Genomic DNA, 18,454 nt, shown 5'->3' with positions numbered 1-18,454 from the left:
ACAACTGGCTCAGTCCTACCTTGTTGGACCTCCGACTGGGCTTGACTAGGGACTGCTTTGTGAGTCCCCCAGATTCCTGCTAAGTGCTGTCTTACTGTGGCCAGCACCATGGGTTGGCTGAACTGGGAGAGGTGGGGCTAGTGGGGGGGTGGACCTGAGGTCTGGCTCTAATCTCCTGTCTTGGTTCTGGGTTCTGACTTTAACAGGAGCCCAGACCCAATCTTGCCTACCGCTGCTCTTGGTTGCTGGGTACACTTTCTAGTGCTTTGGTGACCTGTCCCCTGAAGCCCTGAGGACTGGGCTCTGCCTTGCCTTTGCTGGTCTCCTATAGGGCTGGACTCCAACCTCCCAAGCCCTCCTGGGGTCCTGCTGCCACCTCCTCACTTTGCCAGTTGCTGTGTCCTCCCTCAGACTTCCTGTGCCACTGCAGAGCCCACAGCTCCCAGCTATGCCCCCCCCCATTGGCCGTGGCCACAATCCTCCAGACAAAATTGCTGTGCAGAGGGAGAACTTGATTCTTGGGGCACCTTGGTGAGTTAAGCCTCTGCTTCCAGCTCAGGTCATGATCCCAGGGTCCTGGGATCCAGCCCTGCATCAGGCTCTGTTCAGCGTGGAGCCTGCTTTCCCCTCTCTCTGCCTACTTGTGATCTCTCTCTTCAAATAAATAAATAAAAATAAAAATTTTTAAAAAAGAACTTGGTTCTTATCCTCTCCTCACTGGTGAATGGGTGAGGCACCATAACATAAGAAAAAAGAAGCAAGGAGCTTCCTACTTCCGGGTGCAATGGTCAGAACTGGAAACACTTCTACCCACCACAGGCATGCCCTCAAGTCGTTCCTTCCCGGGCCCAGGGCCTGGAAAGAGTGCAGGAGTGCAGGAGGCTGCTTCCCTGTCCAGTAGAGGCCATCTTCTTCGTGCCTGGCTCCAGGAGGTAGAGGTCAAATCCCAGCCACAGAGGAGCAGAGCAAAGCAGGAAAGAAGGGGAGGAGGAAATTTGAAGAGTCTGGCAGTGGAGGAGCTTGGGCCAGGGCTGGGGGGGGGGGGTGGGGGTGTGAGGAGGAGGGGCTGGGCCCAGGGCTATTTCTGTACAATAATACAGGGGAAGAGGGCCAAGCTGACAGGACAGTGATTAGTCTTCAGGGAGCAAAGGCAAAGATACTGCCGGTGAGCCTGGGGCCGGAGAAGCTGGCCTGAGGCCCAGTCCAGTGGGCTGGAGCAATGATTTCAGAGGCCTGGAATCTGAGGTGAGCTGGGCCCATAGACAGGGAGCAAGGAAGGTGGGAACAGGGAGAGAGGAGCCAACCATCTTCCTGGTCCCACCTCCCACACAGGGTGCTGAGAAGGGGGTGTGAGCTGGCCTGGTCCTACTGTCTGCCACCATGGGGTTATCTGGCTGTGTGTGGGGGCAGAGTTTCTGCAATCCACACTTCCTGGGCTCTGGCCTGTGTGTTTGTGTGTGTTGGGGGGGTAGGGGGTGATGGCGTGAGAAAAATCCAGGAACACAAGGCTCAGAAACCTCAGGGGAAGTGTCAGACTTGCTTTTTTTTTTTCCCACAGGATTTCCAGTCATAGGGTCTAGGAGAGGAGGTGTTGGAGGTCAGGGAGTGGGGCGGGCCCGCAAATCACATTTCTGAGGTCCTGAATCTGCTGTGCCTTACGCTGTGCATTACCATGCTGACGCCTCCTGCAGACTAGGTGAGTGATCAAACTTGGTTTGCACAGACAGAACTAAGGGGCAGAGCGGTGAAGTGATTTCTCAAATGTTGTGCCACTGAGAAGTGTCAGGTCCATCCTACTTCAAAAAGCCCAAGTCCATCCTATTTCCAAGCCTGGCTTTGGAGGCAGCATAGCAAAGTGCAGGGTTAGGAGTCCAAGCTCTGCTCTGGGACCATTGGCTTGGAATCTCCCACCTGTTCCCTGCCAGCTGCATAACCTGGGGAAAGTTACTTCACTTCTTTGAGCTGCAGTTTCCTCATCTGTAAAGTGGAGCTAATCATAGGACAGACCTCCCAAGATTGTTTGAAGGATTACAAGAGTTAATATGTGTATGGTGTCTAGAACAGCACATGGTACACAAGAACCCATCCATAAAAACTTGTATGAGTACTCACAGGGGTCCTCCATGGATTCGCTTAGAGGATGGAGTATGGGAGAGGTGAGGGAGTTGTGTGGAGGAAATACAGGACAGAGGGTTGCTCCAATCTCTTTAGAATCAGAGCCCTCCCACATCTGGACAATAGTATCAGGAGTCTTCCAATGGGGAGCCCTTGTGACCCAGGAATTCAACTTCTGGGAATTCATCTTAAGGAAATAATGGGTCAAGAGAGCAAAGACGTATGTACCAGGATGTTCATTTCCAGACTGGTCATTAGAGTGAAAAACAAGGACTTGTTTAAGTGAATTATGGCATATTCATACACAGCAGCCATTAAAAACAATGATGTCACTTTTTAGGTATTGATATGGAAAGAGATTCCTGATACAGTTGTCAAGGGAATCAAAGCAGTTTACCACACCGCAGGTAGGCAGGGTTTGGGAGAAGGGGTGTTAGAAGGTGAGAGTCAGGGAGGGGAACTTAGTCATATTTTTGGACCACATTATATTGGTTTACTATGAACATCTATTACTTTTATAATTAGAAGGGAAGAAGCAATAAAGCTATTTCCATTTTTGAAAAATATAATCTCAAAGATCCAGAACCCTCTAAGTGGAAAATGGTCATCCATTTGAGTCCTCTGGGACTTCAGATGAGGAGTTCCTTGGGCATGAGTGGTCCAGGGTTTCACATCCTCCCTGTCCTCCCTGCTAAGAAGAAGGGTGGGGGAGTAACAAAAACACCTGGTAGAACCAGACAGTCCTGGCATCTGCTGCTGAAAACAAAGCTTCAAAACCAACATAACCCTCTCAGGCCTATATGACCATCCATGTTCATTCATTCATTCAACAAATCTTTCTCGAGCACATACTGTGTAACCTGGGCTAAGTGATGAAGATGCAGCAGTGAACAAAGCAGACAAAAACCGGTGCTCTCATGGAGTTCACGTTTCAGTGAAGGCAGGCAGACAATAAATAAGATAGAGGCTCTAGTCTATGGGGTGGTGATAGTGCTCCAGAGAACAATTAAGACAGCCAATGAGAAGAGTAAACGTGAGGTGCAATTTAAAATAGAGTGGTCGGGGAGAGCATCTCTGACAAAGTGATATTTAGGTAAACACCTCAAGAAGATAAAGGAGCAAACCATGTGGCTAATTGGAGGAAAAACATACCAAGCAGAGGGAAGCGCACGTATAAGAGCTCTGGGGCTGGAGGTAGTTGGTATGAAGAGATATAGAAAAGAGTCCAAGCAGTGTCAGTAAAGGGGAAAGAAGTGGTAGGTGAATTCAGAGAGGAAATGTGCAGTAAAGCAGGCAGGACCACGCCAGACCAAAACAGAGTTTGGGTTTTACTCTGAGTGAAATGGGAACCAGAAGAGGGTTTTGAACAGAGTAGTGATAACTATTTTAACATGATTACTTTGGCTGCTATCATGCAAATAGGCTGAAGGCAGAAGAGTCAAAGAAGAACATGTGGAAACAAGTGGGGACATTGCTATGAGCAGCAATGACGGTAACCTAGGTGAGAGGTAATATGGCAATGGAGGTTGTGAGGAGTAACTGGAACCATAGCTCCCTTCTGCTTGATATTCTAGGTCCATAGTCCCCACCAAATCCAGAATAAATGAAGCAACCTTTCCTCTTTAGTGAGAATAAGACATACAGTATGTCTCAGTATAGAAATACCCTTCTTAGAAGGGGAACCCTCCTACACGGTTGGTGAGAATGCAAGTTGGTGTAGCCATTCTGGAAAACAGTATGGAGGTTCCTCAAAAAGTTGAAAATAGAGCTACCCTAAGACCGAGCAATCATACTACTGGGTATTTACCCTAAAGATACAAATGTAGTGATCCGAAGGGGCACGTGCCTCCAAATGTTTGTCAGCAATCCCTACAATAGTCAAACTATGGAAAGAATCTAGATGTCCATCAACAGATGAATGGATAAAGAAGATGCGGTATATATATACAATGGAATACTATGCAGCCATCAAAAGAAATGAAATCTTGCCATTTGTGACGACGTGGATGGAACTAGAGGGTATTATGCTTAGTGAAATAAGTCAATCAGAGAAAGACACCTATCATATGATCTCCCCAATATGAGGAAGTGGAGATGCAACGTAAGGGGTCTGGGGGGTAGGAAAAGAAGAAATGAAACAAGATGGGATCGGGAGGGAGACAAACCATAAGAGACTCTTAATCTCACAAAACAAACTGAGGGTTGCTGGGGGGAGTGGGTAGGGAGAGGGTGGTGGGGTTATGGACATTGGGGAGGGTATGGGATATGGTGAGTGCTGTGAAGTGTGTAAACCTGGTGATTCACAGACCTGTTCCCCTGGGGCTAATAATACATTAAATGTTTATTAAAAAATTAAAAAAACAAATGAATGGATAAAGATGATGTGGTATATATATACAATGGAATGCTATGCTGCCATAAATAAATGAAATCTTGCCATATGCAATGACGTGGATGGAACTAGGAGGTATTATGCTAAGCGAAATAAGTCAATCAGAGAAAGACAATTATCATATGATTTCACTGATAGGAAGAATTTGAGAAACAAGACAGGATCATAGGGGAAGGGAGGGAAAAATGAAACAAGACGAAACCAGAGAAGGAGACAAACTGTAAGAGACTCTTAATCTGAGGAAACAAACAATGTTGCTGGAGGTGAGGGGGAGGGATAGGGTGGCTGGGTGATGGACATTGGGAAGGGTATGTGCTATGGTGAGTGCTGTGAGTTGTGTAAGACTGAAGAATCACAGATCTGTACCCCTGAAACAAATACATTCTATGTTAAAAAAAAAAAAAAAGAAAAAGAAATACCCTTCTTAGCCCCTCTCAGCCCCAACCTGATCCCAGGGCTCCACCTACATTTCCAACCTAGGCTAACACTGTCCACTTCAAGAAAGCATGGGCTTTTGTCTGTTTGGTTCATTGCTGTACCTTCAGTGCCTACCACAGAGTTTGGTGCTTACTTGGCACTGAATGAATGAATGAACGAATGAACAAATGAACAAAGAGTATTGTGGAAGTTTAGAGGAGAGAGAAGGAACTCAGCCAGATGGTGGGAAAGGAGAGGGATGGAGATGGGTGGGCTTATCTGACCTGCTGACTCAGCCAGACCCTGCATAGCAATCCCAGGCCTCAGAACACACACATAGGCTCAGGGGGGGCCCTTCCCTCCTTAGCCTGGCGGAGTGGGTATAAGTATGAATGTTAACTATCTCATTGATTGGTCACAGGAGAAAGCGAAGTGGCTGCCTCACTTTCTCACTTGAGGAGGATCACTTCTATCTTAGGAATAAGAAAACAAATCTAGAGGTATAAATAGAGTCAGGGTCCTGACTGGGAAACAGGAAGTCTGGATAGACAGAGTCCAAAGCGTGGGTTCTGGAAAACCGGAAGAAACAGTTTTTCACCCTGCTTCTCTGTTCTCCACTCTCCTATCCCTGCCCTCCTGGCACAATCCTCCTGCCTCCCCTAGGAGCCCCATTCCCATTCAATAATATGCCTTCCCAACCTCTTTGTTCTCCCTCCTGCTAATTGTTCTTCAGATTCTTCGCCAGCCTTCTCATTCCTTTGAAAACCCTTCTCCTTTCCCATCATCTAACTGAGCTCCTTCTCTCTCCTCTAGACTTCCATAATACTCTTCGTTCATTCGTTTGTTCATTCATTCATTCATCCATTCAGTAATCTTAAAACTATCTCTAACCTCCTTTCTTACTAGCAATTTAATTCTCTACAGACACCACTGCCCTCATCTCTGTAGTCTGCTATGGAAGACTCACTTCCCCTCTAATTCAAGAGAAGAGCAGATTGGCTGTCTCATCAAATCATAGGTACACCACCATTTTCCTCCTATGTTATCCATCAGTATGCCGGGAGTTATTACTAATGTGATCCAGGGCAGGTCCTACAAAGATTTACCAAGCATACTACCAATAAGATAGGGAAGGAACTATCCCTCACTATTGTTTATTTTATACCTTCTTATTCATTGGTCATTCAGACTTCAAGTTAAGCATGGCAGAATGAATGAACATATTTGGCACTATTCCCTCCCCAAGTCCCACTAAGATGACAGTAAATGGATTTTAAAAAGACATCAGGTTAAAGGACTAAGAGAACAGAACTGGAGAGAGCCAACTGCAACAAAGTGTTGGAAGCCGGAAAGCAGATGAAGAGGAACAGAGAAAAGGGACACCCAAGATGGCAGTAGGGGAAACCCAGAAGCAGGCTAATTTACCCCAATTTACCCCAGAAATGTTTAGGAATTGAAACTCACCAGGTACCTCTGAAAATGGGGGCATATTTTGGGCTGTAAACAAGTAGATTGGTTCAAAGTATGTATAAGAAAAATTAGATATCTGAGTCTCTTCTTCAATATTGGCAGAACACCAGAGGTTTACTCCCCAGAGAGGCTGGATGTGCCTGGATGAGGCTGGAGGAGTCAGCCTCAGCTGAAGAAAAGGATGCATCACATGAACAGGAGAATCATGTGATAATCTACATACTGAACAGAGAGACCTCCTCCATCCTCTTCCCTCACTCAGTTTCAAAAATACTGGCAAGGTGATACTATATCACCTCCCTTCCCCTGCAAGAGGTCAGAGGCTTTCTCCCTGGGGAATCTGATATTTGGATATTTCCTAAAAAGCCCAGAAAACTCACTCTACTGGGACCAGTTAGAAAAAAAAAAATAAAAACAAACCTATACTCTGCGCACCGAGTTCCAATAAGCTTTTTATCTCCTCACTCTTAAAAATAAGCACACATACAAGGATCACCAGACACTTGAGCAAAGCCTTTAATGTGGGAAACAGACTGAAACAAACAGAAAAATGAATTCAAAGGAAATAGACACAACGCAGGGAGCAGAAATATCTAAACACAAACACCAAACATCTCAGTGGCTTGCAACAACAAAGGGCAAACTTTTGCTTATGCCATATCTTTTCTGTATGCTGACTGCAGTTTTGTTACATGCTGTTTTCACTCCAGGAGTCAGGCTGAAGGAGAGGTGCTATCTGGTGTATCACCAGGCTCATAGCAGAGGAGAAAGCAATATGATAGAATCACACGGTGACTTTCAAAGCTCCTGCTCAAAAGTGGGACATGTCTCTTCCACTCACATTATGTTGACCAAAATAAGTGATGTGTCCAAATCTGATGTCAGCAGAGCAGGAAGTATAATTCTTCTGCAAAGACAGTCCCAATAGATGGAAGTAGCAAATATTTTAGCAATACCAGAATCTATCAGCATCCATAAAAGAAAAAAAATAGAAGGCAAAGAAAAATAAAAGAAAGTTTATAATTTGCCAATATGGAAACATAAGTAAAACATCATATCGAGTTTAGGAAGATAAAAGTTGACAGCAAGTAAACACAAAGACGAATAAATGAAAAAGACGAATAAATGAAAAAAAGAGAAAATTAGGACACTCCAAGAGACCCAGTATCTGAATAAAAGCAGTACCAGAAAGAAAGAACAGAGACAAGAGAGAATGAGAAACTATCAATTGCATTTCTCAGAATGGAGGGATATAAATTTCTGAATTGAGAGGATACTTCAAGTATCCAGCACAAAAGATTCACAAAGACCAGCAACATGGCACATCTTTGTGAAATTTTAGTACACTTAGTAAAGAGATCTTAAATGGTTCCAGAAAGGAAAAAAAAAAAAAACAGATGCATACAAAATCTCCAGAATCAGAACAGTATCAAACTCCCTCAGCCACAAACTGAAAGCTTGGACATAATGGATTAACATGATCAAAATTTTAGGGAGAATGAGTTCCAGCTCAGAACTTTATACTCAAACTATCAATCAAGGATGTGGATAAAACAAAGACATGTTCAGACTAACAAGCTGTCAAAATATATATCTTGCATGGACTCCTTCCTATGAAGCTACTGTAGGATGCAAGCCAACACTAGGAACCCAGGAAACAGGGAAGCTAATATAAGAGGAAGGCAAGGTGATTCTTCAAATGGAAGTAAGAGGAAAAAGTCCCTGAGCAACAGGCAGCTAAGCAGCAGTCCTAGTAGATCTATGGATCACAGAGGGTTCCAGGAAAGGTGCTTCCAGGAGAAGGATGTTTGGACAGACTGAGATGAGATTTACTCTTCTGGCACTGTTTCCCAATGAATTAGTTATAGGTACACAGAAAACCAATCAAACACACACAAGAAACGGAAGCATTAATTGTGAGTAACACAAAAATTATTCAAGAATGGACATGTAATTATAGGACAACTCAGGCCTCAGTCACTCATGTCAGCGCTGAATACTGATACAGCTATATCAGGACTATGGGAAGAAGGGAAACATTTGCACATAGTCACGTGGATGAGAAGAGAGTGAAATCTGCCTTCTAGAATAGAAGTCAATAGATAATATCTAAACCTGAAAAATCAAGACATATCAGTACATAGGGAAGAAATATGGAGAAAAATATCAGAAAAAATATTTTTCAGCTAAAAGGGATGAAAACATTTACCTCTAAATGGTAGGAACTGGGCATAGAAAGTAGTAGGGCGGGAATCTTCTTTTTGTTTTTGTTTTTTTTTTTTTTAATAGGTTTGAGCATTAGAATAAAAGAGATATTTGTTCAAGTCTGGTTTTTGGTATAAACCTTCTAAACTATATACATTGATAAAATGCCTTTTATAATTTATTTTCCTAACTAATTGTGAGGTTAAATATCTTTAACGTGTTTATTGGCCGTATTTGTAGTTCCTCTTCTCTAAATTTCCCGATAATATCCTTTGTCTGGCTATCTTTTGGGCATTTTGCTCTTTTAAACCCTTATTTCTACAAGTTCATTATAAATTATAGATTCAAACATTAATTCATTCAACAAATATTTATTAAGCACCTATTATTTGCCAGGGACTGTACCAGGTATTGGGGATTTAGTAAGCAACAAGATAGGCTAAGTCCTTGATCTTATAGAGTACATGTCCTAGTAGGGTAAGACAGAGAACAAGTGAACAAATATGCAGACATGCTGCTTTCTGATAAGAGTTAGTGCTCTGAGGAAAATGGAAGAGGGTGACAAGATGGATTGTGAAAGGTGGGTTGTGGCTTTTTGGATTGGTCAGTCTGAGAAGGCCTATCTGAGGAAATGAAATTTGAGTCATCAAGGCCTCATGAAGATTCACAGACACATGTAGCATTTCAGAAAGGAAAAGGAGAACGAAAAGGAGAAGAGAGGTGAGGAGAGAAGGGGAAAGGAAAGGAAGTGAAAGGACAGGAAAGGTAAACAAAAAAGAAAAGAGGGGAGAGGAGGGGCTGAGAGGAGAGAAAAAAGAAAAAGAAAAGAGAAAAGAAAAAGAAAGAGAAAAGAAGGGTGCTAAAGAAATAGAAGGAAAACCGCCGTGGATAAAAGTTGCCAATCATTTCCACAATCTGTCACTTGTGTTTAACTTTGTTAATGGTACCTAATGTTATACAGATTATTCCAGAATTTTGATGCCAGCAAATGTATCAATCTTTTCATTTAGATCTTTTGCATTTTGTGGATTCTTTAAAAGAAAAATTTCAGTAATATCAATATTATAACCATAATATTGCTATTATACTAACTATATCATATAATTATAATGATATCAATATTATAACCATAATTTTCAATGTTTTACAAGAGTCTTGTATTTTACATTTTGTGCTTTTAATTTGTCTGTAGTCTGAAGAAAATATTTTTTCCTAAATAGACAGCCAATCACCTGAATACCATTTGTTGAATAGACATTTTTTTCCCTCTGATTCGAAAGGCCACCTTCATTAAATACTAGATTACCTCATATCCATGGACGTGTTTCTAGTCTCTATTCAGTTGCTTTGTTCTATATCTCTTTCGCTGTGCTAGGTCTGATTATTGGGCCAGTAATCCTGCCTCAGGCCAAATTGCCTATTCAGAGCCCTTGTCCATGTTGATTGGTCTGAGTTTATGCCACACCCATTGTTAACTGTTTTGAATAAGAGCTTTAGCACACACTTTTCATTCTAAAGAATGCATAAAATATTTTGATATATGGTAAAGCAAGTCCCCCTCTCCATTATTCTCTCCTTTCAAAATTGTCTTAGCTATCCTTGCACATTTTCTCCCCCGCATGAATTTCCTAATCAATTTGTCAAGTTCTGTGAAAACGCCTGCTGGAAATTTGACTGTGATTAGATGAAATTTTTGGAATAGCTTGGGAAGAATTGATATCTTTACAATATTGATTTTCCCATCCAGGAACATATATATTTCATCATTTATTTATATCTCCTTAAATGTTCTTTTATAGTCTTCTTTTTACATATCTGGCATTTTATAAAATAAAATTTTATAGTCTTCTTTTTATATATCTAGCAGACTTCTTATTTGTTTTTTTCTTAGACATTTTAAAGTTTTGTTGCATTTCTGAAAGGAACCCATTTATCTATTTTATTTCTAATTGGTCTTTGCCAGTTTCTATTGATTTTTTTTTAAATAAACTTCATTTTAGGACAGCGTTAGATTTATAGAAAAGTTCTAAAAATAGTACAGAGTGTCCATATACCCCACTCCTCATTTTCCCTATTTTCTAAACAATTTACATGACTATGGTACATTTGTCACAATTAATGAACCAATATCAATACATTATTAACTGAAGCCCATAGCTTATTCATAATTCCTTAATTTTTCCCTAATGTCCTTTTCCTGTTCCAGGAACCCATCCAAGATACCATACTATGTTTAAGTGTCATGCCTCCTTAGTTTCTTCTTGACCGTGACAGTTTCTCAGATTTCATGTTTGATGAGTTGGGCAGTTTTGAGGAGTACCGGTTGGATATTTTGTAGAAAGTCCCTCAATTATGATTTATTTAATGCTTTTCTCATGATTAGACTGGGGTTATGGGTGTGGGGGAGGAAGCCCACAGAGATAAAGTGCTGTTTTCATCCAACATATAAAGAAAGCAATCAGTAAGACTTACCACTGTTGATGTTACTTAACTGTGACCATCTGGCTGAGGTGAGTTTATCAAGTTTGTCCACTGTAAAGTTACTTTCCCTTCCTTCCATACTGTACCCTTCAGGAGCAATGACTGTGGGCAGTCCACACTTCAAGAACGGGGAGTTATGCTTCACTTCCTTCAGGCCAAAGTATTTGCATAAAATATTTGGAGTTCTTATGCACAGGAGATTTGTCTCTTCTCCATTTATTAATTTAGTCATTATTCCTATCAGTATGAACTTATGATTATTTATTTTATAGTTTGAGCTATAATCCAATACTACTTTATTTTTTTGTCCAAATCTGCACTTCAGCCATTGAGGAGTGTTCTTGCAGTTGGTTCCCATGCTCCTTTTTTAACCTCCCCCCACCAACAATGTGTGAGTTTTCACGGGCACATGTGTGTGAAATGCACATGTTATTTTCAGAACTCTACATTTTTTATATTGAAGGATAATTAACATACAGTGTTTTATTAGTTTCATGTGTACAATATAATAATCTGACCATTCTATACATTCGTCATTGTTCATCATGATAAGTGTGCCCTTCAACTCTTTTATCTATCTTACTCACCCCCTCACTCACCTCCCCTCTGTCAACCACCAGTTTGTTCTCTGTATTTAAAAGTCTGTCTTTTTTTTTTTTTGACTCTTTGTCTCTTTGTTTTGTTTCTTAAACTTTACATATGAGTGAAATCATCTGGCATTTGTCTTTCTCTGACTTATTTCCCTTAACATTATACCTTCTAGGTCCCCCTATGTTGTTGCAAATGACAAGGTTTTATTCTTTTTTATGACTAATATTGTGTATTTTATTAATATATTTATAAATATATATTTATATACATAAATATAAAATATATTTATTTTATAAGTAATGGCTATTAGCCATTATTTTGTGGCTAATATAATATATATTATAATACATAATATTCTAGCTAATATTATGACTAATATTAGGTACCACATCTTCTTTATTGTGTGTGGGGTTTGTTCGTGTGTGTTTGTTTGTTTGTTTTTGAATTCTTTCTTTCTTTGTGACACTACAAGATGCTTCAGGTTTATTTTGTATAATCCCGCTGTAGCCCTAAAATCAGCCACTTCTTTAGGAATCTCTGGTCTCTTTCCTTGAAGGATGATATTAAAAACCAAGATATAGGCCCTAGGTATGCTCACTGCCACCAGGTGTCATTGCTTCTAGGCTCTCTCCGCTGACACAACAATGAAATACCTGTGTGTATACTAATCCATGTATGTATACATCTATAAGTAATTCCATACATAACCCTCTAGATCTATATATCAAATTGAACATCAGTTCACACTGATGTCTTGAACTCAAATCCATTAACACATAGCCTCCACCTCTTGCTTATCTGTAAACTCTCACTTCGACAGTGAGAAATTTGGCTCCCACCATCCACCATCCATTCACTTAGTTGTGTGATTGCAATATATATATTTAGTGGTTAGAATTATTAACCTGTACCTCTGTAAGAAACAACCTTATCAACTAGAGTATAGTGCATAGGTACAGTTTCTTTTATATTTAGTCTTACAAAGTATGCTGATTTCCAAAGTTACTGTGTCAATAACTCTTCCCCTCTTGTCCTTCAGTGAGATGGTCTCACGCATTTACAATACATCTAGCTTATTTTTGTCACATTCTGCATTCCACCCTGGGATCCCCAATCTCCTAAATGGTTTTTTAAAATGTATGCATTAAGGTTCTCTATAAGTTGTGTAAAGTTCTATGGCTTTTGAAAAAGGCACTTATATATCCACCATTACATATCATAAAAATATTTCACCACCCTAAAAATTCCTAGTGCTTCACCTATTCAACTCTTACTCTCTCCCTTTGAGCCCCTGGCAATTATTGATCTTTTTTACTCTAAGATTGTTACTATAGCTTTGCCCTTTCCAGAATGTCACATAATTCAAATCTTTTGAATTGTGGCCTTTTTAGACTGGCTTCTTTCAGTTAGCAATATGCATATAAGATTCTCCCATGTCTTTCTGTGACTTGATAGCTCAGTTCCTTTTAGCACTAAATAATATTCTATTGCCTGGATGTACCACAGTTTATCCATTCAGTTATCGAAGAAAAATTTTCTTGTCTCCAGTTTGAGGCAATTATTAATAAAACTGCTATAAACATTTGTGTGCAAATTTTTGCATGGATATAAGTTTTCAAATTAGTTTGTTCAATACCTAGAACTGTAATTGCCAGGTTATATGTTAAGACAATGTTTAGTTTTGTAAGAAATTGCCAGGCTGTCTTCTGAAGTGGCTGTGCCATTTTGCATTCCCCTCAGCAATAAATGAGCATTTATTAACCCACATTACTCACCAAGAATTGTTATTGTCAGGTTTGGGGTTTTAGTTATTATTTTATTAAGATTTATTTAGTTATTTTAGAAAGAGAGAGCCAGTGAGTGTGGAGAGGGGCAGAGGGAGAGAGAGAGAGACTTTAGCGGACTCTGCACTGAGCATGAAACCCAACACAGAGCACGATTTTATGACCCTGAGAAGCCAAAACCAAGGGTTGACACTTAACAGACTATGCCAACCAGGGCCCTTGGGTTTTAGTTATGCAAATAGGTATGTAATGTTGTTTAAATTTGAAACTCCATAATGATAAATGATCTGAACATATTTTCATATGCTTATTTGCTGTCTATAGACCTTCCTCAACGAAGTGTCTGTTCATATCTTTCATCCATTTCTATTCTTTTATTTAAAAGAAATTAAAGTTTTGGGATGCCTGGGTGGCTCAGTTGATTAAGCCTCTGCTTCAGCTCAGGACATGATGCCAGGGTTCTGGGATTGAGCCCCGAATTGTGCTCCCTGGACAAAAGTGCAGGGCCAGATGGCTTCATAGGTGAATTCTACCAAACATTTAAAGAAGAGTTAATACTTACTCTTCTTAAACTATTCCAAAAACTAGAAAAGGAAGGAAAACTTCCAAATGCATTCTACTGAAGCTAGCATTACCCTGGCACCAAAACCAGATTAAAAACTCTACAAAAAAAGAGAAGTACAAGCCAATATCCCTGATGAACATGGATGCAAACTTTTTCAATAAAATACTAGCAATACAAATCCAACAATGCATTAAAAAAAAACATTCACCAAGATCAAGTGGGACTTGGTTCAATACTCACAAATGAATCAATGTGATACAGCACATTAATAAAAGAAATGTTAAGGACCATAAGATCCTTTAAATAGATGCAGAAAAAGCATTTGACAAAGTACAATATCCACTCATTATAAAAACCCCTCAACAAAGTAGGCTTTAGAGGGAACATACCTCAACATAATAAAGGCCATAAATGAAAAACCCACAGGTAATATCATCCTCAATGGGTAAAAACTGAGAGCTTTTTCTCTATGGTTAGGAACAAGACAAGGATGTTCACTTTCACCACTGTTATTCAACACAGCACCTGAAGTCCTAGCCACAGCAATCTGACTTATCAAACTCAACACCCAAAAGACATGAACAGACACTTGTCCAAAGAAGACATACAAATGGCCAGCAGACCCATGGAAAAATGTTCCACATCACTTGTCATCAGGCAAATACAAATCAAAAGCACAATGAGATAACCTTATATTAGTTAGAATGGCTAAAATTAACAAGACAGGAAAGAACAAGTGTTGGCGAAGATGTGGAGAAAGGGGAACCCTCTTATACTGTTGATGGGAATGCAAGTTGGTACAGCCACTCTGAAAAACAGTATGGAGGTCCCTCAAGAAGTTAAAAATGGAGCTATCCTACAACACAACAATTGCACTACTGAGTATTTACCCCAAAGATACAGATGTAGTGAAACGAAGGGACACTTGCACCCCAATGTTCATAGCAGCAATGTCCACAGTAGCCAAACTATGGAAGGAGCTGGGATATTCTTCAACAGATGAATGGATAAAGAAGATATGACTCGTTTACACAATGGAATATTACTCAGCCATCAGAAAGGATGAATATCTACCATTTACATCAACATGGATGGAACTGGAGGGTATTATACTAAGTGAAATAAGTAAATCAGAGAAGCACAACTATCATATGGTTTCACTCATATGTGGGATAAAGGGGATAGCACAGAGGACAATAGGGGAAGAGAGGGAAAATTAAATGGGAAGATATCAGAGAGGAAGACAAACCATGAGAGACTCTTGACTCAGGGAAAGAAACTGAGGTTGCAAATAGGGAGGTGGGTGGGGAGATAGAGTAACTGGGTGATGGGCATTAGGCAGGGCACATGATGTGATGAGCACAGTTATATGTAGCAAACGTATCATTGAATATTATATCAAAAACTAATGGGGGTGCCTGGGTGGCTCAGTGGGTTAAAGCCTCTGCCTTCAGCTCAGGTCATGACCTCAGGGTCCTGGAATTGAGCCCCGCATCCGGCTCTCTGCTCAGCAGGGAGCCTGCTTCTCCCTCTCCCTCTGCTTGCCTCTCTGCCTACTTGTGATCTCTGTCTGTCAAATAAATAAATAAAATCTTTAAAAAAAACAAATACAAAACAAAAAACTAATGGTGATGGGGTGCCTAGGTGGCTCAGTCAGTTAAGCAGCTGCCTTTGGCTCAGGTCATGATCCCAGAGTCCTGGGATAGAGCCCTGCATCGGACTCCCAGCTCAGCGGAAAGCCTGCTTTTCCCGCTCCCTCTGCTTGCTGCTCTATTTGTACATTCTCTGTATCTCTCTGTAAATAAATTTAAACTGAAAAAAAAAAAGAAAGAAAAGGCATCCAAATCTGCAAGGAAGAGATAAAAGTTTCACTATTTGCAGATGACAATACTTTCTATATAGAAAACCTGAAAGACTCCACCAAAAACTAGTTGAACTGATAGACGAATTCAGTAAAGTCTCAGGATACAAAATCAACATACAGAGATCTGTTGTATTTCTATACACCAATAATGAAGCAGCAGAAAAAGAAAGTAAGGAATCCATCCCAAACTGGGCACAATTGCACCAAAAATAATGAAATCCCTGGGAATAAACTTAACCAAGGAGGTGAAAGACCTGTACCCTGAAAATTACAAAACACTGATGAAATGAAGATGACACAAAGAAATGGAAAGATATTCCATGATCATTGATTAGAAGAATATTATTTACAAAGTCTATACTACACAATGCACAATCTTTTACCCATTTTAATTGCTTTGTTTCCTTATTTTTGCATTTTGATTTCTTAGTGTGTTTTGGATATAGGTGTTTCTTTTTATTTTTAGTTTTGTTATGTTAGTCAGCATACAGTACATCATTAGTTTTTGATGTAGTGTTCCATGAATCACTGTTTGTATATAACACCTAGTGTTCCATGCAGTCCCTGCCCTCCTTAATACCCATCACCAGGCTCACCCATCCCCCCAACCCTCTCCCTTCTATTTAAATCCTTAGTTTGTTTCCCAGAGTCCATAGTCTCTCATGGTTCATCTCTCACTCCTATTTCTCCCCCTTCATTTTCCTCTTCTCTTAATGTAGGTGTTTTATTAAATACGTGTTTTGCAAATATTTTCTCCCAGTCTGTGGCTTACCTTTTGGTTTTCTTAACAGTGTCTTTAAGAATACATGTTTTGAATTTTAATAAAATACAACATATTAAGTTTTTCTTTCATGGATTGTGCTTTTGGTATTGTATCTAAAAACTCACCACAAACTGAAAGCCACCTATAATTTCTCCCATTTTTCTTCTAGACGTTTTGTGTTTTACATTTAGGTCTATGACCCAGTTTGATTTAATTTTTTTGTGAGAGGTGTAAGTTCTGTGTTTATGTGTTTTTGTTGCCATTGTTGCTGTTTTGTTTCTTTTGTTTTGTTGTTTTGTTTCTGCTTATGAGTTTCCAATTGTTCTAGCACCATTTATTGAATTTGCCTTTTCTCTTTTGTCAAAGTTCAACTGACTACATTTGTATGAGTCTATTTCCTAATCTATTCTGTTCTGTTTTCTATGTGTCTATTCTCTCACTAATGCCACATTGTCTTGATTACTGCAGCTTTGTAGTCAGTCTTAAAATCTGGCTATGAGTCCTCCAACTTTGTTCTTCCTTAATATTGTGTTGGCCACTATAGGTCTTTGCTTTTCCATATCAACTTTAGAATCTGCCTGTCAATACAAAACTCCTTATTGGTAATTTGATTAAGATTGTATTAAATCTATAGATCAAATTGGAAAGAACTGACATCCTAAAAGCACTGAGTTTTCCAATCAATGAACACAAAGTATCTGCACATTTCATTTAGATATTTGATTTATTTCATCACTTTGTAGTTTTTCACATATGGATTCTGTACCTACCATTGGATTTATATCTAAGCATTTTAAATTTTGATGGTATTGTAACAGTATTTTTTTTACTACAGATTTCGTTTGTTTCTTGCTGATATATAGGAAAGAAATTGACATTTATATGTTAACTTTATATTCTGCAACTTTACTATAATCATTAGTTACAGGAGGCTTTTCTTGTTGATTCTTTGGGAATTTTTACATAGACAATCATGTCATCTATGCACAAAGAAAATTTTTTCTTCCTTCTCAATCTCTACACTAATTTCTTTTTCATGTGTTATTGGACTAGCTAGGACTTCTAATATGCTGTTAAGTAAGAGTAGTGAGAGAGAACATTTTTGCCTTGTTCCCAATCTTAAATGGAAAGATTGTATTTTCTCACCATTAAGTATAATGTTAGCCATAAGTATTTGTAGATGTGCTTCATCCAGTTGAAGAAGTTCACCTCTATTCTTGGTTTATAGAGAGCTGTTATGAATGGGTGTTGAATTTAATTTTTTTCTGCATCACTTGATGCAATCATGTGTGTTTTCTCCTTTAGTTTGTTGATATGTGGATGGATTACATTGATTTTTGAATTTTGAACCAGCTTTGCATAAATCCCTTTCAGTCATGTGTATAATTCCTTTTATATATTATTGGATTCAGTTTGCTAATGTTTAGGATTTTTGCATCTGTGTTCATGAGAGATATTGTTCTGTAGTTTCCCTTTTTTAGTAATGTGTTTATAGGACTTGGATCTTAGGTAATGCTGACCTCATAGAATAAGCACAGAATTTCTACTTCAATTTTCTGGAGGAGATTATGAAGACTTTGTATAGTTTCTTTCTTAAATGTTTGGTGGAATTCACCAGTGAAACCATCTGGACCTGGTGATTTCTTTTTTGGGATTTTATTAATTCCAGATTCAATATACTTTAATAGATATAGGGCTATTTAGTTTAACTATTTCTCCTTGTGTAAATGTTGGTAGTTTGTATTTTTCAAGAAATGGCCCATTTCATCCAAGTTATCTTATTTGTGAACATAACATTGTTCATAGT

At 39.4% G+C, this 18,454-nt stretch overlaps 1 long non-coding RNA gene across 1 annotated transcript; it reads left to right on the top strand.

Moving 5' to 3' along the window:
* The first annotated feature begins 1,133 nt into the window (after positions 1-1,133).
* On the top strand, positions 1,134-6,688 carry LOC132006700 (uncharacterized). The gene is made up of 3 exons (XR_009401191.1): positions 1,134-1,245; positions 1,559-1,696; positions 6,497-6,688. It is a non-coding gene; the product is annotated as an uncharacterized LOC132006700 (long non-coding RNA).
* Positions 6,689-18,454: the final 11,766 nt, after the last annotated feature.

This window comes from Mustela nigripes, chromosome X (genome assembly GCF_022355385.1).
Source record: "Mustela nigripes isolate SB6536 chromosome X, MUSNIG.SB6536, whole genome shotgun sequence".
In the NCBI taxonomy this organism is placed as follows: domain Eukaryota; kingdom Metazoa; phylum Chordata; class Mammalia; order Carnivora; family Mustelidae; genus Mustela; species Mustela nigripes.
Note: the sequence above shows the minus strand (reverse complement) of the source record. Positions and strands in the feature narration are given on the sequence as shown.